This window comes from Hylobates moloch, unplaced genomic scaffold (assembly GCF_009828535.3).
Source record: "Hylobates moloch isolate HMO894 unplaced genomic scaffold, HMol_V3 SCAFFOLD_22, whole genome shotgun sequence".
Lineage (NCBI taxonomy): Eukaryota > Metazoa > Chordata > Mammalia > Primates > Hylobatidae > Hylobates > Hylobates moloch.
Window position 1 is genome coordinate 9,898,394 of NW_026652297.1, and position 27,109 is coordinate 9,925,502.

Sequence of the window (27,109 nt, forward strand, 5' to 3'; positions counted from 1 at the left end):
TTACATATATCAGTCTGAGGGTATTTGCTTATGTCACAATCCCTGTCTCTCTACCATGCTGGGTAGGTAGGAGGATGCGGCCCTGTGGGTGGTAGCTGGTATGTTGGTGGAAACTCCATGCTTCCATGGAACCAGCTGTAGAGGAGTGGTGATGCAATGAGCATCCTGGAAGTTTAGTTGTCATTTGTCACCTTTTGGATAATGGAGTATATTTCTGAAGCTATTTCTCCTTGTTTGGTGTTCTGCCTGCAATTTGGACAAATGGACTTCAGATTATGTCTTCAGAGACTGAAAGGCTTGGGTATGGTTAATTAGAAAAGTAGATTAACATGGTTTTCCACATGTTAGAGGAATTGATAGAATTCTATTTGAACAAAGGACAGTGTTTACAAATAATAGCAATGCCATATTTAAAGAGATATCACCATTCAGAGAAAGAGTTAAAGAAAAAAATACACAGGTTCACTTAGGAACTTCTTTCAGTAGTAATTGATTTTATCAATCAATGCATAGTCACTGCTCATTTTCATGAAGCTTTATACATAAGTCACTCTGAATATTTCTTGGCTTTTTTTGTAGCTGCATGGTGTTTGGGTGAGGTTCAAGCTTTCTGTCTTTTCCCCATCCTACCCCCACCCCAAAAAGAGGCTGGAACTCTACATGAAATCTTTAACTGTTCTGCTAGTATATGCTCAGTATTCCTAGAAAAAAGACCCTATATTTTAGGGAAGAATTTCACTTTCCCATTTATGTAGCTTGAAAAGATTAAAAGAACAGAAATTTCATGGTCATAGTACATTATGGTATGAATACTGTCTTATTTTTAGAAAAAGAAGCAGAAGTGAGAGCTGAGTTTGGCTGCAGGAATTTACTGCCTAATTTATTATCTCCCCCTATGGTTATCACCTTTATAATAGAGAAAATCACTGAGTGCCAACTATGCCAGCCACACATTGATATTAGATTTCTACAAGTGAAAATCCTGGATCTTAGGGTATGTGCTTTATCTTTTTTTATTCAAACTGCTAAATTTCTTACTCAAATAAATGTGCCAGTTAATACCAGCAAGGAATATACAACATTCAAAAAAGTGAAACACCTTTTCCTCACGTTTGCCAAAACTCAGTTTTATCAATCTCTCTCTCCATCCTCCAGGCACATAGGTTAGCGTTTCATTCCCAGATTTATGATACATTTTCACTATTGGTTTCTGTAAGGTCTTATTAAAAACTTATTAATATGTAATTCACTTACCACTAAAGTCACCATTTTAGAGTAAACAATTAAATGGTTTTCAGTATATTTTTAAAATTATGCAAGTCTCACCATTATCTAATTCCAAAATATTTTCATCACCCCCGTAAAACACTCATTAGCAGTCTCTCCCTGTTCCTCCTTTCCCCCAGCCCTTAGCAGATACTCTACTTTTCTGTATTTATGGATTTGTCTGTTCTGGAGATTTCGTATAAATGCTATCACATAATATGTGGCTTTTGTGTCTGGCTTTAATTTAGCCTAATGTTTTCAAGGTTTATGCGTGTTATAGCATGTATCAGTATTTTTTTTACGGCTGAAGAATTTCACATGGATATACCACATTGTATTCATTGTCAGTTAATGGACATTTAGATTGTTTTCACCTTTTAGCTGTTAAATGTTTAAATGTTTCTGTGAGCATTTGTGTGTACATTTTTGTAGAAATATGTTTCCAGTTCTTTTGGGTAGGTTCCTAGGTGTGGAATCATATGGTAACCCTATGTTTAACTTTTTGAGGAAATGCCAAGCTGTTTTTCAAAGTGACTGCACAATTTTACATTCCCACCAGCAATGTATGAGAATTACCATTTCTCCACATCTTTTCCCAAACTTCTTTTTTTTCCCCTTCTGATTATAGCTATTATAATAGGTATAAAGTGGGATCTCATTGTGATTTACATTTGGATTTCCCTGATGGCTAGTGATGTTGAGAATCTCTTCATGTCCTTATAGGACATTTGTATGCCTTCTTTAGAGAAATGTCTATTTAAATCTTTTGCCCATTTTAAAATGGAGTTAACGTCTTTTTATTGTTGAGTTGTCAGAGCTCTTTGTATTAGCTAGATACTAGACCCTAACCAGATATGATCTGCATCTATTTTCTCCATTCTATGGTTGTCTTTACATTTTTAAATGGTGTCCTTTGAAGCACAAAAGGTTTTAATTTTGATGAAGTCAAATTTATCTGTATATTTTTGTGTAGCTTGCCCATTTGGTGTCATTTAAGAAACCAATGCCCAATCCAAGGCCATGAAGATTTACACCTATGTAATCCTATAATAGCTTTATAGTTTGAGCTCTTACGCTGAGGTATTTGAATTATTTTGAATTGTTTTTGTATTTGGTGGGAGTTAGGGGCCCAATTTCATTCTGTTGCATGTGAATATCCAATTGCCATAGCAACATTTGTTGAAAAGACTATTGTTTCCCATTGAGTAGTCTTGAAACCCTTGTTGAAAATCAACTCACCATAGATGTATGATTTATTACTGGACTCCGAATTCTATTCCTTTGATCTATATGTCTATCCTTGTGCTAGCCACACCATCTTGATTACTGCAGCTGTGTAGTATGTTTTGAAATTGGAAAGTGTGAATCCTCCACTTTTGTTTCTCTTTTAACATTATCTTGTATTTTCATATAAATTTTAGGATCAGCACTACTATTTTTTGTGCAAAAGTCCACTAGAATTTTGATAGCTATTGCATTAAGTCTGTGGATAAATTTGGGGGAGAATTGCCATATTAAGTTTCCTGATCCACGAACACAGAAAATTTTACTATTTATTTAGGTCATCTTTAATTTCTTTCAACAATATTTTGTAGTTTCCATTGTGCAGGTCTTGCACTTATATGGTTAAATTTATTCCTAAGCATTTTATTCTTTTGATGCTACTGTAAATAAAATTGATTTTCTTTATATTTGGATTGTTCATTGTTAGTGTGTAGAAATACAACTGATTTTTAATAGGGCCATTTATATTGACTTCTATGTATATCTTGCAACCTTGCTGAAATCACTATTAGCTCTATTTTTAAAATTGATTTTAAAGGGTTTATATATATATATAACTTTGTGTTATCTGTGAATAAAGATATTTTCAGTTTTTCCTTTCTAATTTAGATGCCTGGTTAGATCTTCAAGTACAATGTTAAATGGAATTGGCAAGAGTGGACATCCTTGTGTTGTTACTAATCTTAAGGGAAAAAATTTTAGTTTTTCAACATTAACTATGGCATTCACTGTTGGTTATTTCCAGATGTCCTTTTATCAGATTCAGTTGTATTATTTGATTTTCCTATGTTGAGTCAATTTAATAATCAAATTATTTGATTTTCGTATGTTGAGTCAGTTTTCTGTTTCTGATATAAATCTCATTTAATAATGATGTAATTTTATATTTTGTTGGATTCGGATTGCTAGTATTCTGTTGAGAAATTTTTTAACAGACTAAGACAATATGACTTATTATTCTAAAGTAAATATACATTTTATAAATATACGGGAAACTCTGATTCCCATCAAGTTCTTGGTAGGAACAAAATGGCACTCAAATTAATTTGTAGAAAAATTGGTTTCTCTTAAATGCAAATCAAAACCACAATGAGATACCATCTCACACCAGTTAGAATGGCCATCATTAAAAAGTCAGGAAACAACAGGTGCTGGAGAGGATGTGGAGAAATAGGAACACTTTTACACTGTTGGTGGGACTGTAAACTAGTTCAACCATTGTGGAAGTCAGTGTGGCGATTCCTCAGGGATCTAGAACTAGAAATACCATTTGACCCAGCCATCCCATTACTAGGTATATACCCAAAGGATTATAAATCATGCTGCTATAAAGACACATGCACACATATGTTTACTGCAGCACTATTCACAGCAAAGACTTGGAACCAACCCAAATGTCCATCAATGATAGACTGGATTAAGAAAATGTGGCACATATACACCATGGAATAGTATGCAGTCATAAAAAGTGATGAGTTCGTGTCCTTTGTAGGGACATGGATGAAGCTGAAAGGCATCATCCTCAGCAAACTATCGCAAGGACAAAAAACCAAACACCACATGTTCTCACTCATAGGTGGGAATTGAACAATGAGAACCCATGGACACAGGAAGGCGAACATCACACACTGGGGCCTGTTGTGGGGTTGGGGGAGTGGGGAGGGATAGCATTAGGAGATATACCTAATGTTAAATGAAACTTAAAGTATAATAAAAATAAGAAAAATTGGTTTCTCTTTTTTAAAAAAATTTTACTTTAAATTCTGGGATACATGTGCTGAATGTGCAGGTTTGTTACACAGGTATACATGTGCCATGGTGGTTTGCTGCACCTATCAACCCATCATCTACGTTTTAAGCCCACATGCATTAGGTTTTTGTCCTAATTCTCTCCCTCCCCTTTCCCCTCAACCCGCTACAGGCTCTGGCGTGTGATGTTCCCTTCCCTGTGTTCAACTCCCACTTATGAGTGAGAACATGCGGTATTTGGTTTTCTGTTCCTGTGTTAATTTGCTGACGATGATGGTTTCCAGGTTCATCCATGTCCCTGCAAAGGACATGAACTCCTTCTTGTTAATGGCTGCATAGTATTCCATGTTGTATATGTGCCACATTTTCTTTATCTAGTCTGCCATTGATGGGCATTTGGGTTGGCTCCAAGTCTTTGCTATTGTTAATAGTGCTGCAATAAACATATGTGTTCATGTGTCTTTATAGTAGCATGATTTATAATCCTTTGGGTATATACCCAGTAATGGGATTGCTGGGCCAAATGGTATTTGATTCTAGATCCTTGAGGAATTGCCACACTTACTTCCACAATGGTTGAAGTAATTTACACTCCTACCAACAGTGTAAAAGCGCTCCTGTTTCTCCACATCCTCACCAGGATCTATTGTTTCCAGACTTTTTAATGATCGCCGTTCTAACTGGTATGAGGTGGTATCTCATTATGTTCTTGATTTGCATTTCTCTAATGACCAGTGATAATGACCTTTTTTTCATATGTTTGTTGGCCACATAAATGTCTTTTTTTGGGAAGTGTCTGTTCATATCCCTTGCCCACTTTTTGATGGGGTTGTTTTCTTCTTGTAAATTTGTTTAAGTTCCTTGTAGAGTCTGGGTATTAGACCTTTGTCAGATGGATAGATTGTAAAAATTTTCTCCCATTCTGTAGGTTACCTGTTCACTCTGATGATGGTTTCTTTTGCTGAGCAGAAACTCTTTAGTTTAATTAGATCCCATTTGTCAATTTTGGCTTTTGTTGCAATTGCTTTTGGTGTTTTAGTCATGGGCCTTTTCCCATGCCTATGTCCTGAATGGTACTGCCTAGGTTTTCTTCTAGGGTTTTTATGGTTTTAGGTTTTATGTTTAAGTCTTTAATCCATCTCATGTTAATTTTTGTAGAAGGTGTAAGGAAGGGGTCCAGTTTCTGTTTTCTACATATGGCAAGCCAGTTTTCCCAGCACCATTTATTAAATAGGGAATCCTTTCCCCATTGCTTGTTTTTGTCAGGTTTGTTGAAGATCAGGTGGTTGTAGATGTGTGGTGTTATTTCTGAGGTCTCTGTTCTGTTCCATTGGTCTATATATCTGTTTTGCTACCAGTACCATGCTGTTTTGGTTCCTGTAGCCTTGTAGTATAGTTTGATGTCAGGTAGGATGATGCCTCCAGATTTGTTCTTTTTGCTTAGGATTGTCTTGGCTATATGGGCTCTTTTTTTGGTTCCATATGAAATTTAAAGTAGTTTTTTCCTAGTTCTGTGAAGAAAGTCAATGGTAGCTTGATGGGGATAGCATTGAATCTATAAATTACTTTGGGGGGGGTATGGCCATTTTCATGTTATTCTTCCTATCCATGAGCGTGGATTGTTTTCTCATTTGTTTGTGTCCTCTCTTATTTCCTTGAGCAGTGGATTGAAGATCTCCTTGAAGAGGTCCTTCACGTCTCTTGTAAGTTGTATTCCTGGGTATTTTATTTTCTTCCTAGCAATTGTGAATGGGAGTTCACTCATGATTTGGCTCTCTGCTTTTCTATTATAGGTATATAGGAATGATTGTGATTTTTTCACATTGATTTTGTATCCTGAGACTTTGCTGAAGTATATCAGCTTAAGGAATTTTTTTGGACTGAGTCTGTTGAGAAATTTTATATTTATATTCATAAAGGTTATTGGTATGCAGTTTTATTTTCTTGTGATGTCTTTGGTTTGGTATCAAGATAATGCTCACCTCATAAAATGAGTTACCAAGTGTTTCTGTTCCTTTAATGTTTTCAAGGGTTTGTGAAGGATTGGTGTTAATTTTTCTTTAAATATTTGGATTTAAGTTACTGTTTGGTATCTTTTTTATCAGCCTGAAGAATTCCCTTTAGTATTTTTTTTATGGCTGATCTGCTTACAATAAATTCAGGTTTTGCTTATTTTTGAAGGAAAGTTTTGATGGACATAAAATTCTTGGTTGACAGTTTTTTTTTTTTTTTTTCAGCACTCTCCATATGTCATTCCATTTGCCCCTGGCTTCCATTAGTTCTTTTTTTTTTTTAATCTTTAATTTTTGTGGGTACATAATAGATGTATATATTCATGGGGTACATGAGATATTTTGATACAGACATCCAGTGCATAATAATAATAGGACAGTGCATAATAATAATAGGATAAGTGGAGTATCCATCACCTCAAGTATTGATCTTTTGTGTTACAAGCAAGAAATTCAATCATATTTTTTAAGTTATTTTTAAATGTTCAATAAATTACTATGGACTGTGATCACCATATTATGCTATCAAAGAGTAGATATTATTCTACCTACCTATATTTTTGTGTCCATTAATCATCGCCATTTCTCCCCACTCCACTACCCTTCCCAGACCCTGGCAACCATCTTTCTACTCTCTATCTCCATGAGTCAATTGTTTTTAATTTTTAGCTCCTTTGAATAAGTGAGAAAATGAGAAGTTTGTCTTTCTGTGCTTGGCGAATTTCACTTAACACATTGGCTTCCAGTACCATCCATATTGTTGCAAAAGACAGGATCTCATTATTTTTATGTCTGAATAGTACTCCATTTTGTATATGTTTCTCCTTTTCTATATCCCTTCATCTGTTGATGGACACTTTGCTTCTAAATCTTGGCTATTGTGAATAGTGCTGCAACAAACATGAGAGTGAGATATCTCTTAAATATACTGATTTCCTTTCTTTGGGGTATATACCTAGCAGTGGGATTGCTGGATCATATGGTAGCTCTATTTTTAGTTTTTTGAGGAATCGCTAAACTGTTCTTCATAGTAGTCGTATTAATTTACATTGCCTTCAACAGTGTATAAGGGTTCCCTTTTCTCCACATCCTCACCAGCATTTATTTTCTGTCTTTTGGATAAAAGCATTTTTACCTGAGGTGAGATGATATATCCTTGTACTTTTGATTTGCATTTCTCTGATAATCAGTGATGTTGAGCACCTTTCCATATTCCTGTTTGCCATTTGTATGTCGTTTGAGAAGTGTCTATTCAGATCTTTTGCCCATCTTATTTATTTTTTAAATTTTGTTAATCTTATTTAATTTTTAATTTTTTATTTTCATAGTTTATTGGGGAACAGGTGGTGTCTGGTTACATGAGTAAGTTCTTTAGTGGTGATTTGTGAGATTTTGGTTCACCCATCACCCAAAAAGAATACACTACACGCAATTTGTAATCTTTTATCCCTCATCCCCTTGCCACCTTTTTCCTCTGAGTCCCCAAAGTCCATTGTGTCATTTTTATGCCTTTTGGATCGTCATAGCTTAGCTCCCACTTATCAGTGAGAACATACAATATTTGGTTTTCCATTTCTGAGTCACTTCACTTAGAATAATATTCTCCAGTCTCATCCAGGTTGCTGTGAATGTCATTAATTCATTCCTTTTATGACTGAGTAGTATTTCATCATATATATATGTGTATGTATATATACACATATATACATACACATATATATACACATGTCTATACGTATATATGTGTGTGTGTGTGTGTGTATATATATATATATACACACACACACACACACACCACAGTTTCTTCATCCACTCGTTGATTGATAGGCATTTGGGTTGGTTTCACATTTTTGCAGTTGTGAATTGTGCTGCTGTAAACATGCATATGCAAATATCTTTTTCGTATAATGACTTATTTTCCTCTGGGTAGATACCCAGTAGTGGGAATGCTTTTGTAGTAGTTCTACTTTTAGTTTTTTAAGGAATCTCCACATTGTTTTCCATAGTGATTTTGTGCTAGTTTACATTCCTACCAGCAGTGTAGAAGTGTTTTCTGTTGACTGCATCCAAGCCAACATCTATTATTTTTTTATAATGGCCATTCTTGCACGAGTAAGGTGGTGTCGCATTGCGGTTTTGATTTGCAGTTCCGTGATCATTAGTGATGTTGAGCATTTTTTCATGTTTGTTGATCGTTTGTAAATCTTCTTTTGAGAATTGTCTATTCATGTCCTTAGCCCACTTTTTGATGATATTGTTTTTTATTCTTGCTAATTTGAGTTCATTGTAGATTCTGGATATTAGTCCTTTGTTGGACGTATAGATTGTGAAGATTTTCTCCCCATCTGTGAGTTGTCTGTTACTCTGCTGATGGTTTCTTTTGCCATGCAAAAGCTCTTTAGTTTAATTAAGTCCCAGCTATTTATGTTTGTTTTTATTGCACTTGCTTTTGGGATCTTGGTCATTAAATCCTTGCCTAAGCCAATGTCTAGAAGGGTTTTTCTGATGTTATCTTCTACAATGTTTATAGTTTTGTGTCTTAGATTTAAGTCTGTGATCCATCTTGAGTTGATTTTTGCAAAAGGCGAGAGATAATCCAGTTTCATTCTTCTACATGTGGCTTGCCAATTATCCCAGCACCATGTGTTGAATAAGGTGTTCTTTCCCCACTTTGTTTTTGTTTGCTTTGTCAAATATCAGTTGGCTGTAAGTATTTGGCTTTGTTTCTGCATTCTCCATTCTATTCCATTGGTCTGTGTTCCTATTTTTATACCAGTACCATGCTGTTTTGGTGACAAGGCCTTATGGTATAGTTTGAAGTCGGGTACTGTGATCCTTCCAGATTTGTTCTTTTTGCTTAGTCTTACTTTGATGATGCAGGCTCTTTTTTGTTTCCACATGAATTTTAGGATTATTTTTTCTAGTTCTGTGAAGAATGATGGTGGTATTTTGGTGGGAATTGTGTTGAATTTGTGGATTGCTTTTGGCAGTATGGTCATTTTCACAATATTGATTCTACCCATCCATGAACATGGAATGTGTTTGCATTTGTTTGTGTTATCTATGATTTCTTTCAGCAGTGTCTTGTAGTTTTCCTTGCAGAGGTCTTTCACCTCCTAGGTTAGGTATATTCCTAAGTATTTTGTTTTATTTTTTGTAGCCATTATAAAACTGGTTGAGTTCTTGATTTCATTCTCCACTTGATCACCATTTGCGTATAAGAGAGCTACTAATTTGTGTATGTTAATTTTATATCCAAAAACTTTGCTGAATTTTTTTTTTTTAATCAGCTCTAGGAGCTTTTTGGAGGAGTCTTTAGGGTTTCTAGGTATACAATCATATCATCAGTAAACAGCGACAGTTTGACTTCCTCTTTATTGATTTGGGTGCCTTTTCTTTCTCTTGTCTGATGGCTCTGGCTAGGACTTCCAGTACTATGTTGAATAGAAGTGGTGAGAGTGGGCATCCTTGTCCTATTCCAGTTCCCAGAGGGAATGCTTTCAACTTTTTCCCATTTGGTATTGTGTTAGCTGTGGGTTTGTCATAGATGGCTTTTATTACATTGAGATATGTCCCTTAATATGCTGATTTTGCTGAGTTTTAATCATAAAAGGGTGGTGGATTTTGTTGAATGCTTTTTCTGCACTTATTGAGATGTTCATGTGATTTTTGTTTTTAATTCTGCTTATGTGGTATATCACATTTATTAGCTTGCATGTGTTAAACCATCTCTGCATCCCTGGTATGGAACCTATTTGATCATGGTGGATTATCTTTTTGATATGTTGTTGGATTTGGTTAGCTAGTATTTTGTTAAGGATGTTTGCATCTATGTTCATCAGGGATATTGGGCTATAGTTTTCTTTTTTTGGTTAAGTCCTTTCCTGGTTTTGGTATTGGGATAATACTGGCTTCATAGAATGATTTAGGGAGGATTCCCTCTTTATCTTATGGAATAGTGTCAATAGGATTGGTACCAATTCTTCTTTCAATGTCTGATAGAATTCAGCCGTGAGTCTGTCTGGTCCTGGACTTTTTTTGTTGGTAATTTTAAAATTACTGTTTCAATCTCTGTGCTTGTTATTGGTCTGTTCAGAGTATCTAATTCTTCCTGATTCAAGCTAAGAGGGTTGAATCTTTCCAGCAACTTATCCATCTCCTTTAGGTTTTCTAGTTTATGTGTGTAAAGGTGTTCATAGTAGCCTTGAATGATCTTTTGTACTTCAGTAGTGTCAGTTGTAATATCTCCTGTTTCATTTCTTATTGAGCTTATTTGGAGTTTCTCTCTTCTTTTCTTGGTTAATCTTGCTAATGGTCCATCAGTTTTATTTATGTTTTCCAAGCACCAGCTTCTTGTTTTATTTATCTTTTGTAATTTTTTTGTTTCAATTTCATTTAGTTCTGCTCTAATCTGTGTGTTATTTCCTTTCTTCTGCTGGGTTTGGATTTGATTTGTTCTTGTTTCTCTAGTTCTTGAGGTGTAACTTTAGATTGTCTATTTGTGCTCTTTCAGACTTTTTGTGTCTCTTGAAGGCATTTAGGGCTATGAACTTTCCTCTTAGCACCGCCTTTGCTGTATCCCAGAGGTTTTGATGGGTTGTGTTACCTTTGTCATTCAGTCAGATCAAAGAATTTTTAAATTTCCATCTTGATTTCATTTTTGATCCAGTGATCATTTAGGAGCAGTTTATTTAATTTCAATGTATTTGCATGGTTTTGAAGGTTCCTTTTGGAGCTGATTTGCAGTTTTCTTCCACTGTGGTCTGAGAGAGTGCTGGATATAATTTTAATTTTCTTAAATTTATTGAGGCTCACTTTGTGGCCTATCATATGGCCTATCTTGGAGAAAGTTCCATGTACTGATGAATAGAATGTATATTCTATGGTTTTTGGTTAGAATGTTGTGTAAATATCTGTTAAGTCCATTTGTACTAGGGTATAGTTTAAGTCCATTGTTTCTTTTTTGACTTTCTGTTTTGATGACCTGTCTAGTGCTGTCAGTGGAGTATTGAAGTTCCCCACTATTATTGTGTTGCTGTCTATCTCATTTCTTAGGTCTAGTAGTAATTGTTTTATAAATTTTGGAGCTCCAGTGTTAGGTGCATATATATTTAGGATTGTGATATTTTCCTGTTGAACAAGGCCTTTTACCATTACATAATGTCCCTCTTTGTCTTTAACTGCTGTTGCTTTAAAGTTTGTTTTGTCTGATATAAGAATAGCTACTCCTGCTGATTTTTTATGTCCATTTGCATGGAATATCTTTTTCCACCCCTTTACCTTAAGTTTATGTGAGTCCTTTGTGTTAGGTGAGTCTCTCGAAGGCAGTAGATATTTGGTTGGTGAATTCTTATCCATTCTGCAATTTTGTATTTTTTTTGAGACAGAGTCTCGCTCTGTTGCCCAGGCTGGAGTGCAGTGGCACGATCTTGGCTCACTGCAAGCTCTGCCTCCTGGGTTCACACCATTCTCCTGCCTGAGCCTCCCAAGTAGCTGAGACTACAGGTGCCTGCCACCACGCCCAGCTAATTTTTTGTATTTTTAGTAGAGATGGGGTTTCACCATGTTAGCCAGGATGGTCTCAATCTCCTGACCTCGTGATCTGCCCACCTCAGCCTCCCAAAGTGCTGGGATTACAGGTGTGAGCCACTGTGCCCAGCCCAATTCTGTATTTTTTAAGTGGAGCATTTATGCCATTTACATTCAATGTTAGTATTGAGATGGAAGGTACTATTCCATTTATTGGAATTCATTTATTGTATTTTTTAATGTTTTCTGTGAGATTTATGCTTTAAAAAGGCTCTATTTTGATTTGTTTCGAGGATTTGTTTCAAGATTTAGAGCTCCTTTTAGCAGTTCTTGTAGTGCTGGCTTGGTAGTGGTGAATTCTTTCAGCACTTGTCTGAAAAAGACTGTATCTTTTCTTCATTAATGAAGCTTAGTGTCACTGGATACAAAATTCTTGGCTGATAATTGTTTTGTTTAAGGAGGCTGATTGTGCCCCATTCCTTTCTGGCTTGTAGGATTTCTGCTGAGAAATCTGCTGTTAATCTGATAGGTTTTCCAGTGCTTTTGCCTCACAGCTCTTAAGATTCTTTCCTTTGTCTCAACTTTAGATAACCTGATGACAATGTGCGCAGGCAATGATCTTTTTGTGGTGAATTTTCCAGGTGTTCTTTGAGGTTTTTTTTTTTTTTTTTTTTTTTTTTTGCCATTTTTTTATTTTTTTTTTTTTTTTTTTTTTTGTAGTTAGATGTCTAGATCTCTAGCAAGGCCAGGGAAGTTTTTCTTGATTATTTCCCCAAATATGTTTTCCAAACTTTTAGATTTCTCTTCTTCCTCAGGAATATTTCTCTTCTTCCTAAGAATGATCATTCTTATTAGGTTTGGTTGTTTAACATAATGCTAGACTTCTTGGAGGCTTTGTTGGTATTTTCTTATTTTTTTCATTTGTCTTTGTTGGATTGGGTTAATTTGAAAACTTTGTTTTTGAGTTCTGAAGTTCTTTCTTCTGCTTGTTTGATTCTATTACTGAGGCTTTCCAGAGCATTTTGCATTGCAATAAGTGCATCCATTTTTTCCTGAAGTTTTGATTGCTTTTTATCTATGTTATTTATTTCATTGAAGATTTCTCCCTTCATTTCTTGTATCATTTTTTTCAACTTCCTTAAATTGGGCTTTGTCTTTCTCTGGTGCCTCCTTGATTAGCTTAATAACTGCCCTTCTCAATTCTTTTTCAGGTAAATCAGGGATTTTTTTCTTGGTTTGGATCTGTTGTCAGTGAGCTAGTGTGATTTTTTGGGGGGTGTTAATGAGCCTTGTTTTGTCATATTACCAGAGTTGGTTTTCTGTTCCTTCTTATTTGGGTGGGCTCTGTCAGAGGGAATGTCTAGGGCTCAAGGCTATTGTTCAAATTCTTTTGTCCCACACGGTGTTCCCTTGATGTAGTACTCTGCCCATTTTCCTAGGGATATGGCTTCCTGAGAGCCAAGCTGTAGTGATTATTTTATTGCTCTTTTAAATCTAGCCACCCAGCAGGTTTACCAGGCTCCAGGTTGGTACTGGGGGTTGTCTGCACAGAGTCCTGTGATGTGAACCATCTGTGGGTCTCTCAGCCATGGATACCAGCATAGCATTTGGAGTGTATCCTGGGTCCTGCAGGAGCAATCTGTTTTCTTCAGTGGATATGTGGATTCCCTCAGCTTTCCTGACTTACTTGTGCAGTGGTTCTGGAGTAAGAATTCACAATGTGAGAATCCACATGCTCCTCTGTTCATCTGAGTGGATCTACAATTTAGTTTTGCCTCCCATCTGCCATGATCTCCTTTTGCCCATTTTTAAATGGCACTATTAGATGTTTTCCTATAGATGTTGTTTGAGCTCCTTGTATATTCTGGTTATTAATCCCTTATCAGATAAATAATTTGCAAATATTTTCTCTTATTCTGTGGGTTATCTCTTCACTTTGTTAATTGTTTCCTTTGGTGTGCAGAAGCTTTATAACTTGATGTGATCCCATTTGTTCATTTTTGCCTTGGTTTCCTGTGCTTGCAGGGTATTCCTTAAGAAATTTTTGCCAAGAACAATGTCCTGGAGAGCTTCCCCAATGTTGTCTTGTAGGAGTTTCATAGTTTGACGTCTTAGATTTAAGTCTCTAATTGATTTTAATTTGATTTTTGTATATGGTGAGAGATAGGGGTCTGGTTTCATTATTCTGCATAAAGATACTCAGTTTTCTGGCACCATTTATTGAAAAGACTGTCTTTTCTCCAGTGTACATTCTTGGCACCTTTTTTGAAAGTGAGTTCACTGTAAGTATGTGGATTATTTTCTGTTTCATTGGTCTACGTGTCTATTTTATGTCAGTACCATGCTGTTTTGGTTATTATAGCTCTGTTACAATTTGAAATCAGGCAATGTGATTTTTCTAGTTTTGTTCATTTTGCTCAGGACAGCTTTGGCTATTCTGGGTCTTTTTTGGTTTCATATAATTTTTGGATGATTCTTTTTCTATTTCTGTGAAAAATGTTATTGGTATCTTGAAAAGGGTTGCATTAGATCTGTAGATTGCTTTGGGGAGTATGGACATTTTAACAATATATTGACTCTTTCAGTTCATGAGTATGGAATACCTTTCCATCTTTTGCCTCCTCTTTACTTTCTTCAATAAATATTTTGTAGTTTTCATTATAGAGATCTTTTACTTCTTTGGTTAAGTTACTTCCTAGGTATTTAATTTCATTTATAGCTATGGTAAATGGAATTTATTGATTTCTTTTTCAGATTGTTCACTGTTGGCATATAGAAATGCTGCGGATTTTTATATATTGATTTTGTATCCTAGAATTTTACTAAATTTGTTTATAAGATCTAACGGTTTTCTTGTGGACTCTTTAGGTTTTTTTCAAATATAAGATGATATCATCTACAAACAAGGATAATTTTACTTCTTCCTTGTCAATTTGGATGCTCTTTATTTCTTTCTCTTATCTGATCGCTCCAGCTAAGACTTTCAGTGCTGTGTTGGATAACAGATGTAAAAGTGGGCATCCTTGTCTTGCTCTAGATCTTAGAAGAAAGTCTTTCGGTTTTTCCTCATTCAGTATGATACTAGTTATAGGTCTGTTGTATATGGCTTTTACCGTGTTGAGGTATGTTCCTTCTATACCCAGTTTTTTAAACGATTTTTATCATAAGAAGAGGATGTTGAGTTTTATCAAGTGCTCATATGGTCTTTGTGCTTTATTCTGTTGATATGATGTATCACAATGATTGACTTGTCTATATTGAACCATCCTTGCATTCCTGGGATAAATTCTAATTGGTCATGTTGAATTAACTTTTAATGTGTTGTTTTTTGGTTTGCTAGTATTTTGTTGAAGTTGTTTGCATCAAGGTTCATCAGGGATATTGGCCTGTAGTTTTCTCTTTTTGGTGTGTCTTAGTTTGGTTTTGGTATCAGGATAATACTGCCTTTGTAGAATGAGTTTGGAAGTATTCTCTTCTCTATTTTTCAGAATCATATGAGTAGGATTGGTATTAGTTCTTTTTTAAACTTTAGCAAAATTCAGCAGTGAAGCCATCAGTTCCTGAGCTTTTCTTTGCTGGGGAATATTTTATTATGGCTTTGATATCATTATTTGTTATTGGTCTGTTCACGTTTTGAATTTCTTCCTGGTTCAATCTTGGTAGGTTGTATGTGTCTAGGAATGTACCCATTTATTCTAGGTTTTCCAACATATTGCACTATAATAATTGTAATATATTATGAGCATTAGAGGGTGCTCATAGTAATCTCTAATGAGCCTTTGAATTTTTGCAGTATTGGTTGTAATGTCTCCTTTTTAATCTCTGGTTTTATTTGATTGAGTCCTTTTTATATTAGTCTGGATAACAGTTTGTCAATTTTGTTTATCTTTTTACAAAAACAATTTTTTTTTATTTGATCTGTTGTATTTTCTAAAAATTTCAATTTCATTTATTTTTGCTCTGATATTTTTCTTTTTTTTCCCACTAATTTTAAGTTAGGTTTGCTTACTTTTTAAAGTCTTTGTTATGATTTATAGTTGTTTATTTGGGTTTTCTACTTTTTTGATATAGGCATTTATTGCTATAAACGGTCCTCTTAGTATTGCTTTCACTGTATCTCATAGGTTTTGCTATGTTGTGCTTCCATTTTCATTTGTTTCAGGAAATTTTTTTTTAGTTTTTTTTTTTTAATATTATACTTTAGGTTTTACGGTACATGTGCACAATGTGCAGGTTTGTTACATATGTATCCATGTGCCATGTTGATTTCCTGCACCCATTAACTCGTCATTTAGCATTAGGTATATCTCCTAATGCTGTCCCTCCCCCCTCCCCCAACCCCACAACAGTCCCCGGAGTGTAATGTTCCCCTTCCTGTGTCCATGAGTTCTCATTGTTCAATTCCCACCTATGAGTGAGAACATGTGGTGTTTGGTTTTTTGTCCTTGCGATAGTTTACTGAGAATGACGTTTTCCAGTTTCATCCATGTCCCTACAAGGACATGAACTCATCATTTTTTATGGCTGCATAGTATTCCATGGTGTATATGTGCCATGTTTTCTTAATCCAGTCTATCGTTTCAAGAAATTTTTAAATTTTATTTTCAATTTCTTCATTAACCACTGGTCATCCAGGAGCATATTGTTTAATTTCCATGCAGTATATAGCTTCCAAAATTCCTTCTTATTGATTTCTAGTTTCATTCCATTGTGGTCAAAGAAGGTATTTGATATAATTTCTTTTTTTTTTTTTAATTTTAAAGACTTGTTTTGTGGCTTAACATATGGTCTCTCCTTGAGAATGACTCGTGTTCTGAGGAAAAGTATGTGTATTCTGTAGTAATGGATGAAATGTTCTGTAACTATCTAATAGGTCTCTTTGGTCTATAATGCAAATTAAGTCTGATGCTTCTTTGTTGATTTTCTGTCTTGACAATCTGTCCAATGCTGAAAGTCGGGTGTTGAAGTCTCCAGCTACTATTGTACTGGGGTCGATCTCTCTCTTTAGCTCAAATAATATTTGCTTTCTATGTCTGGGTGCTTTAGTGTTGGATGCATATATAGTTACAATTGTATATAATCTTTCTAAATTGATCTCTTTATCATTATATTATAACCTTCTTTGTCACTTTTTACAGTTTTTCTCCTGAAACCTATTTTCTCTGATATAGGTGTAGCTATTCCTGTTCTGTTTTGGTTTCCACTGGCATGAAATATCTTTTTCCATCCCTTTATGTTTTAGTCTATGTGTGTCTTTATAGGTAAAATGTGTTTCTTGTAGGCAGCAGATTGTTAGGTCTTGCTTTTAAAAGAATCCATTCAGGAACTCTGTCTTTTGATTGGAGAGTTTAGTCCATTTACCTTCAACGTTCTTATTGGTAAGTAGGAACTTACTTCTGCCACTTTGTTATTTGTTTTCTGGATGTTTTGTGGTCTTGTCTTCTTTCTTTCTTCCTGTCTTCTTTTTAGTGAAGGTGATTTTCTCTGATGGCCTGTTTTAATTTCTTGCTTTACATTTTCTGTGTATCTGTTGTATGTCTTTTGACTAGAAGTTACTATGATGCTTGCAAATAATATCTTATAACCCAATTGTTTCCCCTCAACTTTTAAGTTCAGGGGTACATTTGCAGGATGTGTGGGTTTGTTACATAGGTAAACATGTGCCATGGTGGTTTGCTACACAGATCTTCCCATCACCTAGGTATTAAGTCCAGCATCCATTAGCTAGTCTTCCTGAGGATCTGCATCCCTGACAGGACCTTAAACTGCTCCTTAAACTGATAAGCAACTTCAGCAAAGTCTCAGGATACAAAATCAATGTGCAAAAATTGCTAGTATTCCTATGCACCAAAAACAGGCAAAGAGCCAAATCATGAATGAACTTCCATTCACAACTGCCACAAAAAAATAAAATAACTAGAAATACAGCTAACAAGGGATGTGAAGGACCTCTTTAAAGGGATTTACAAACCACTGCTCAAAGAAATCAGTTTGCATTGGGTTACAACTTGCTCCTTTAGCTCAGTGAAGTTCATTATTACCCATCTTTTTGAAATCTATTTCTTCCAATTAAGCCACCTCAGCCTCTGCTCAGTTCTATGCCCTTGCTGGAGAGGCATTGTGGTCATTTGGAGGAGAAGAGGCACTCTTGATTTCTGAGTTTTCAGCATTTTTGCATTGATTCTTTCTCATCTTTGTGGGCTTATCTACCTTCAGTTTTTGAGGTTGCTGACCTTTGAATAAGGTTTTTGTGGAGTATTTTTTTGTTGATGTTGTTTTTGTTTTCTGTTTGTTTGTTTGTTTGTTTGTTTGTTTTAACAGGCCACTCTTCCATAGGACTACTTTGGTTTTCTGGGGGTCCACTTCAGACCCTAGTTGCCTTGGTTTTTCCCATACCTGGAGATGTCACCAGTGAAGCCTGGGAAACAGCAAAGAGGGCAGCCTGATCCTTCATCTGGAAACTTTGTTCCAGGTGGCTACCGACCTGTTGCCAGACCAAGCATGCCTGTAAGAGGTGGCAGGAGACCCCTGTTAGGAGTTCTCACCAAGTCACAAGGAATGGGATCAGGGAACCTGCTTAAAGACGCAGTCTGGCTACTTCTTTGTAGAGCAGGTGTCCTGTGTTGTTGGGGCAGGGGGGCCCTTCCTTGTCTAGACCATTTGGATTCTCCAAAGCCTGGAATGGCTGCAGCTACTGAACCACAGAGATGGCAGCTGCCCCTTCCCACTGGGAGCCCTGTCACAGGGAGAGATCAGAGCTCTATCCATGGCTGGATTGGCTGAAACCTCCACAGAGAAGTCCTGCCCAGTGAGGAGGAATGGATTGGGTTCCCCCTTAAGGAATCAGTCTGAACACAATCTGGCAAAGCAACTGTGCTGTATTTTGGGGGACATTTCCTCGTCCAGGCCATTTGGGTTCTCCAACACCGGCAGGCTGGAATGGCTGAGTCTACCAAACTTCAGAGATGGTGACCACCCCTTTCTCTGGAAACTCAGCCACCTCTCAGGCAGACTTCAGCTTGTTGCCATTGGCTAGCTGGAATTGCAAGCCAGTGGTTCTCATCTTGTGAGGTGCTGTGGAAGTGGGGCCCACAGAACAGTGCTGCTTGGCTCCCTGGATTCAGTCCCCTTCCTAGCGATATGTATGGACAGATCTTCCACCTTGCTGGAGATCCTGGGGATGGAGAATGTAAAACTCCTGGGTATCTGTGTGTGCCTGAGTGGTTGCTCTGCCAAGACTCCACAGAGCCCTGTGTAGCAGACCCAAGGCCCTAGTGGTGTGGGCTCATGAGGGGATCTCCTGATCAGTGGGTTGCAATGCTCTTTGGAGAAGTGTGGTTTCCTGGGCCAGGTTGCACAATCACTCACTGCTTCCCTTGGCTGGGGGTGGGGGTTTCTTTGGCTGTGTGCCACTCCTGGATGGGCCATCACCCCACCCTGCTTTTCTTTGAGTTGTTTGCCTAGTCAATTCTAATGTGAGAACCTGGATATTTCAGTTGAAGATCCTGAATTCACTTGTTTTTTCATTCCTTTCTGTGAGTGCCACAGACTGCAGCTGCTTCTAATTGATCATCTTGGACTCAATCCCAAATTTTAAACCAATGACAAATTAATAATGAATACATAAGAAAACCAAAGAGAAAACTAATAAAACTCTTTAAATTCATTCCACTGTTGTTTCTAATTATATTTTATTGTACTATTTCTTAAAGTTGTTGTAGTTATTATTTTTGATTGGTTCATCTTTTAGTCTTACTACTCAAGATATGAGTATCTTATACATCACAGTTATGGTGTTATAATATTCTATTTTTCTATACATTTAGTGAGTTTTGTACCTTCTGATGATTTCTTATTGCTCATTAATGTCCTTTTCTTTCAGATTGAAGAACTCCCTTTCGCATTTTTTTGTAGGATGGGTCTGGTGTTGATGAAATCTCTCAGCTTTTGTTTGTTTGTTTGTTTGTTTGTTTGTTTGTTTTGAGACAGAGTCTCACTCTGTCGCCAGGCTGGAGTGCAATGGTACGATCTCAGCTCACTGCAACCTCCGCCTGCTCTATTCAAGCGATTCTCATGCCTCAGCCACCCGAGTAGCTGGGATTACAGGCACGCACCACCACACCCAGCTAATTTTTGTATTTTTAGTAGAGATGGGGTTTCACCATCTTGGGCAGGATGGTCTCAATCTCCTGACCTCGTGATTCACCCACCTCGGCCTCCCAAAGTGCTGGGATTATAGGCATGAGCCAAGCGCACCCAGTCCTTTTGTTTGTTTTTATTTCTCCTTCATGTTTGAAGGATATTTTTGCCAGATATACTATTCTAGAATAAAATATTTTTCCTTCAGCACTTGAAATATGTCATGCCACTCTCTACTAGCCTGTAAGTTTTCCACTGATGAGTTTGCTGCTAGACATATTGGAGCTCCTTTGTATATCATTCGTTTGATTTCTCTTGCTGTTTTAGGATCATTTCTTTAACTTTGGCTTTTGGGAGTTTGATTATTCGATGTCTTTGGGTAGTCTTATTTGGGTTAAATCTGCTTGATGTTTTATAATCTTCTTGTACTTAAATATTGATATCTTTCTTTAGGTTCAGGAAGTTCTCTTTTATTATTCTTTTGAAAAACCTTTCTACTCTTATTTCTCCCTCTACCTTCTTTTTAAGGCCAATAATTCTTAGATTTGCCCTTTTGAGGCTATTTTCTAGATCTTGTAGGCATCCTTCATTTTTCTTAATCTTTCTTCTTTTGTCTCCTTCAACTGTGTATTTTCAAATAGCCTGTCTTCAAGCTCATGAATCATTTCTTTTTCTTGATCAATTCTGCTGTTAAGAGATTCTGATGCATTCTTCTATATGTCAATTGCATTTTTCAGCTCCAGAATTTCTGCTTGAATCTTTTAAATTATTTAAATCTCTTTGTTAAAGTTATCTGATAGGATTCTGAATTTCTTCTCTCTGTTATCTTGAATTTCATTGAGTTTCCTCAAAATGGCTATTCTGAATTCTCTGTCTGAGGTCACATATCTCTGTTTCTCTGAAATTATTCACTAGTGCTTTGTTTTGTTCATTTGGTGAGGTCATGTTTTTCCAGATGGTTTTGATGTTTGTGGATATTCATTGGTATCTGGGCATTGAAGAGTTAGTTATTATAGTCTTTGCCTTCTGGGCTTGTTTGTACCCATCCTTCTTGAGGAAGCTTTCCAAGTATTCAAAAGGATTTGGGTGTTGTGATCTAAGTCTTTGGTTACTACTGCCATATCTGCATTAGGGGATGCCCCAAGCCCAGTAACACTATGGCTCTTGCAGATTCATATAGATACCACCTTGGTGGTCTTGGGTAAGATCCAATAGAAATCCCTCAATTACTAGGCAGAGACTCTTGTTCTCTTCTCTTACTTTCTCCCAAACAATGTCTCTCTCTCCATGATGAGCTTCATGGACTTGGTTGTGGGGTGATACAAACACCCCTGTGGCCACCACCACTGGGACTGTGCCAGGTTAGACTCAAAGGCATCACAGCACTGGGGCTCACCCAAAACTTACAGTGACCACTGCATGGCTACCACTTACATTCACTTAATGCCCATGGGCTCTACAGTAAGCAGATGGCAAATCCAGCCAGGCTTGTGTCTTTCCCTTCAAGACATAAGTTTCCCTGGCCCCAGGTAGACCCACAGGTGCTATTCACGAGCTAGGACCTGGAGTCAGGAACCTTAGGAATCTAGCTAGTACTGTATTCTACTATTACTGAGCTGGCACCCAAGCTGCAAGACCAAGTCCTTCCCATTCTTTCCTCAAGCAGAGAAGTCTCTCTGCGTAGCCACCACCACCACAGGCCCATGGTGAGCACTCCCTGGCTACTGCTGATGTTCACTCACAGCCCAGAGGCTCTTTAGTTGGCCTGTGATGAATGCAGCCAGGCCTGTGTCTCTTCCTTCAGGGAATTGGGCTCCCTTCTGGCCCAGGGCAGGTTCAGAAATAGTGTCCAGGATCCAAGGCCTTGAATCGAGGACTGCAGGATCCCACTGGGTGCTCTACTCCACTGCGGCTTAGCTGATATTATGCTGCAAGGCAAAGTCTCCTTCAATCTTTTCTCTCCTTTCCTCAAGCATAAGAAGTCTCTCACCTTCACATCACAGCTGGGAATATGCTGGACCACAACTAAAGCCAGCATGGCGCTGACTCTGACCAAAGTTGAGACCCAGTACTCATCAAGGTGAGTATGGCCTCTCTACCACTGTTGGTTATTTAGGGCCCAAGGATACTTTAGTTAGCAGGTGATGAATCCTTCCAGGACTGGGTTCTTAACTTCAAGGCAGTGGGTCCCTTCTGGCCCAAAGTGTGTCTAGAAATGTCCTCTGGAAGCTAGTGTGTCTGGAATTGGTGGGTTCTTGGTCTCACTGACTTCAAGAATGAAGCCGCGGACCCTTGCGATGAGTGTTACAGTTCTTAAAAATGTGGCGTGTCCGGAGTTTGTTCCTTCTGATGTTCGGATGTGTTCAGAGTTTCTTCTTTCTGGTGGGTTCGTGGTCTTGCTGGCTCAGGAGTGAAGCTGCAGACCTTCACGGTGAGCGTTACAGCTCTTAAGGTGGCACATCTGGAGTTGTTCGTTCCTCCCGGTGGGTTCCTGGTCTCGCTGGCTTCAGGAGTGAAGTTGCAGACCTTCACGGTGAGTGTTACAGCTCATAAAGGCAGTGTGGACTCAAAGAGTGAGCAGCAGGAAGATTTATTGCAAAGAGCTTAAAAGAACAAAGCTTCCACACTGTGGAAAGGGGGCCCGAGTGGGTTGCCACTGCTGGCTCTGGCAGCCTGCTTTTATTCTCTTATCTGGCCCCACCCACATCCTGCTGACCTGCTAATTGGTCCATTTTACAGAGAGTCGGTTGGTCTGTTTTACAGAGAGCTGAGTGATCCATTTTGACAGGGTGCTGATTGGTGTGTTTACAATCCCTGAACTAGACATAAAAGTTCTCCACATCCCCACTAGATTAGCTAGATACAGAGTGTCGATTGGTGTATTTACAAACCCTGAGCTAGACACAGAGTGCTGATTGGTGCATTTACAAACCTTGAGCTAGAAACAGAGTGCCGATTGGTGCATTCACAATCCCTTAGCTAGACATAAATATTCTCCAAGTCCCCACCAGATTAACTAGATACAGAGTGCTGATTGGTGCATTCACAAACCCTGAGCTAGACACAGGGTGCTGATTGGTGTGTTTACAAACCTTGAGCTAGATACAGAGTGCTGATTGGTGTATTTACAATTCCTTAGCTAGACATAAAGATTCTCCAAGTCCCCACCAGACTCAGGAGCCCAGCTGGCTTCACCCAGTGGATCCTGCACCAGGGCTGCAGGTGGAGCTGCCTGCCAGTCCTGTGCCATGCGCCTGCACTCCTCAGCCCTTGGGTGGTCAATGGGACTAGGCCCCCTGGAGCAGGGGGCAGTGCTCGTTGGGGTGGCTTGGGCTGCACAGGAGCCCATGGTGGGGCGGGAGTGGGTGGGGGGGGCTCAGGCATGGTGGGCTGCAGGTCCTGAGCCCTGCCCCGCAGGGAGGCAGCTAAGGCCCGGTGAGGAATTGAGCACAGCAGCTGCTGGCCCACGTGCTAAGCCCCTCACTGCCCAGGCTGGCGGGGCTGGCCGGCTGCTCGGAGTGCAGGGCCTGCCGAGCCCATGCCCACCTGGAACTCACGCTGGCCCACAAGCGCCACATGCAGCCCCAGTTCCTTCCTGTGCCTCTCCCTCCACACCTCCCTGCAAGCCAGGGGAGCCGGCTCCGGCCTTGGCCAGCTCAGAGAAGGGCTCCCACGGTGCAGCGGTGGGCTAAAGGGCTCTTCAAGCATGGCCAGAATGGGTGCTGAGGCCAAGGAGGCACTGAGAGCGAGCGAGGGCTGCCAGCACGCTGTCACCTCTCACTAGGGCCTGGAATAGTGGCCTCCCAACTCTGCCTGGTGCCCTGCTCTACTATGGTTGAGCTGGTATTCACACTGCAAGACAAAGTCCTCTTTACTCTCTTTTCTCCTTTCCTCAAGCAGAAGAAAGGAGTTTCTCCCAGAGCTGTGAGCTGAGCTGTCTATGGTCGGGGAGGGGTGACACAAGCCCTTGGTCACCCTAGCTGGTGTCTCACTAGGTCGTGTGCACCCCAAGTCCAATGGCTTTAATCCCAGCACAGCACCAGGACTTGCCCAGGAATTGCAGACCTTGTTGCCTAGATTGCCTTTCAAGTTTAGTTAGGACCCCAGAGAACCTTATCCCACAGTGGAGGGGCTTGCCAGTACTCAGTTTTCAACTGCTGGGATAGAAAATCTGCCTCTGGCTATGGCTTGTCTAAATGATCCCTCTGTGGGTGCCACTGAGTTCTGCCCTGTGTTGCTTTCTGCTGTGACAGGACAGCACTGAGTTCCAATGCAAAATCCCACAATCACTTTGCTCTCCCTCCCCCAAGCACATACATTCTCTCTGTGTGCCACACAGCTGCCACCAGGGAATGAGAGTGGGGTGTGCTGCAGGTGATTCAAGACTATGTTTTCTACCCCCTTCAGTGCCTCTTTTCTTACTATGATATTAAAAACAGGTACTGTGATTGCTTACCTGAGTTTTGGATTTTATGAAAGTGGTTTTTTTTGTGTGTGTGAATAGCGGTTCAATTTGGTGTTCCCATGCGGGGGATGATTGATGGAAATTTCTCTTTGGCCATCTTGCTCTGCCTCCCTGTAGTCTTGGCTTCCATTATTTCTGAAGAGAAATCTACTGTTAATCTTACTGAAGATTGTGTGTGAATCACTTCTCATGTGAGATAAGTAAATTCATGGCTTTTCTCTTATTTTTTCAAGTTTCTATCTGAATAGTTTGATTATGATGTGTCCAGGGTGAATCTCTTGGAGTTTATTATTATGTTTCAAATTTGTGGAGATTTTTGATATGTAGCTTCATGTTTTTCATCAACTTTGGGAAGTTTTTAGCCATTATTTCTTCAATTTTCTTTCTTCCTCATTCTCTCTCTTTTGTACTTCTATAATTACCATATACCAGCCTATGCTAGTATGCTTGATGATGTCTTTTTTTTTTTGAGATGGAGTCTTGCTCTGTTGTCCAGGCAGTGCAGTGGTGGGATCTCGGCTCACTGCAACCTCCACCTCCCGGGTTCAAGCAATTATCCTGCCTCAGCTTGCCAAGTAGCTGGGACTACAGGTGTGTGCCACCATGCCTGGCTAATTTTTTCTATTTTTAGTAGAGGCGGGGTTTCACCGTGTTAGCCAGGATGGTCTTGATCTCCTGACCTCATGATCTGCCCGCCTCAGCCTCCCAAAGTGTTGGGATTACAGACATGAAGCACCATGCCCGGCAATGATGTCTTATGTCATCCTGAATTTCTATTTTTTTGATGGACTGCTGAATTTCTTTTTTTTTTAATGTTTGTCTTTACTCATAATCTTTATTATTGTTCTTACACTTTCCTTTAGTTCTGCAGGCATAAATTCCTTTAGTTCTTCAACGTTTTTTAAAATAGTGAATTCTGAGTCCTTTCCTAGAAAACCAATGTCTGCACTTCAGGAATAATATGTATTGACTGCTTGTTTTTCTTCCATGAACGGGCCATACTTTCTCTCTCTCTCTCTTTTTTTTTTTTTTTTTTGGTATGTCTTGTAATTTTTGTTGATAATGAAATGATATGGTTTGGTTTTGTGTACCTAGCCAAATCTCATGTTGAATTGTAATCCCCAATGTTGCAGGTGGGACCTGGTGGGATGTGATTGGATCATGGGAGCAGTTTTTCAGGAATGGCTTAACACCATCCCCTTTGGTGCTGTTCTTGTGATAGAGAGTTCTCATGAAATCTGGTTGTTTAAAAGTATTTATCACCTCCCCCTACTCTCTCTTCCTCCTGCTCTGGCCATGTGAAATCCTGGGTCTCCCTTCACCTTACATCAGATTATAAGTTTCCTGAGGCCTCCCCAGAAGCAGAAGTCACTATATTTCTTGTACAGCCTGCGGAACCATGAGCGAATTTTTTTTCTTTTTTCTTTTTTTAATAAATTACCCAGTCTCAGGTATATATTTATAGTAATACAAAAACAGAGTAATAAGCCAGACATTTCAAAGATAATAATCTGAATTCTGGAATTCAGACTCTGCCTTCCCCAGGGTTAGTTGTTGTTGCTGCTTATAGTTTTGGTTTGCTAAATAACTTTCTGAACAAATTCTGTAAGGTCTGCATTCTTTTTATGTGTGGTCACTGAAATCTCTATTCTGTTAACTTAATGGTTAACTAATGATTGGACATAGATTTTTTTAATGACTTGGAACTAAGAAGTCTTCTACTCTGAAACATTCAAATTGGCTTTTCTCACATGTCTGACACTTTGGCAGAGTTCATTCAAAGACTGGGTTCAGCTAAGACTGCCATGGTCTCTTTAGTTTGGTGGCCTCAAGTAATCAGACTTCTTATATGGCAGCTCAGGCTCTCAGGGCAAATATTTTAAGGGATCTGTGTGACAGCTACTAGGCATCTTCTGACCTAATATTGATGTCTTACAACACTATTTCTGCTGCATTCTATTGATCAAGCAGTTACTAAAGCCAGACAAGATTTAAGAGAAAGAATTAGACTTTATAGACTTTATTTCTCAATATAAGAGTAGAATTTTTTTTACTATCTTTAATCTGGTATAGTAACCATTAAACAAATAATTTTTAAATGGAAAAATATCTAAAATGGAGAACAGAAATAGAGCATGTAGCTTAAATATAGTCTTTGTATATATAGTAAAAATAAAAGTACAATATAAAATAATATGATAGAAGTAAAGCCAACAATACTGCTCAAATCAAACAACATAAATAGGCTTAACTCACCTATAAAAAATTAAAGACTTTAATACAGCTCTTCAATCAGACAGATCAATTGTACAAACATTTGTAAGATTGTAAATCTAAACAATATAATGAATACTTCTGAATCCTAGTAACAGACAACAGACCATCTTTTCAAATGCACATGAGAGAAGGGGTTGAGGAGAGCTAGAGTCAGAGACCCAGGAGTTTCCTGTGTCCAGTGGTGCTGGAGCTGCCTGAGATACCATGTTTCAGAACAGAGTAAGACCCCTGGTAAAGAAGAACTGAAGATATTATACAGATATCAGATATAGTCTAATTACAAAGAAAGCATTAACTTGCCTCTGTGGTGACAGGGAATGGAATGGGCCCCAAGCATACTACAGCAGCTCTATGGAAAAGTGGCCAGATTGTTACATGGGTGCTCAAT

At 38.3% G+C, this 27,109-nt stretch overlaps 1 long non-coding RNA gene across 2 annotated transcripts in view; it reads left to right on the forward strand.

Annotated features, from left to right (window-relative positions):
- Positions 1 to 165: 165 nt before the first annotated feature.
- LOC131382279 (uncharacterized) overlaps positions 166 to 27,109 on the forward strand; it is a 135,471-nt gene continuing 108,527 nt past the window's right edge. For both annotated transcript variants that reach the window (XR_009211588.1, XR_009211589.1), the window contains exons 1-2: positions 166 to 301; positions 21,953 to 22,059. This is a non-coding gene — a long non-coding RNA (uncharacterized LOC131382279). The remainder of the gene's footprint in view (positions 302 to 21,952; positions 22,060 to 27,109) is intronic.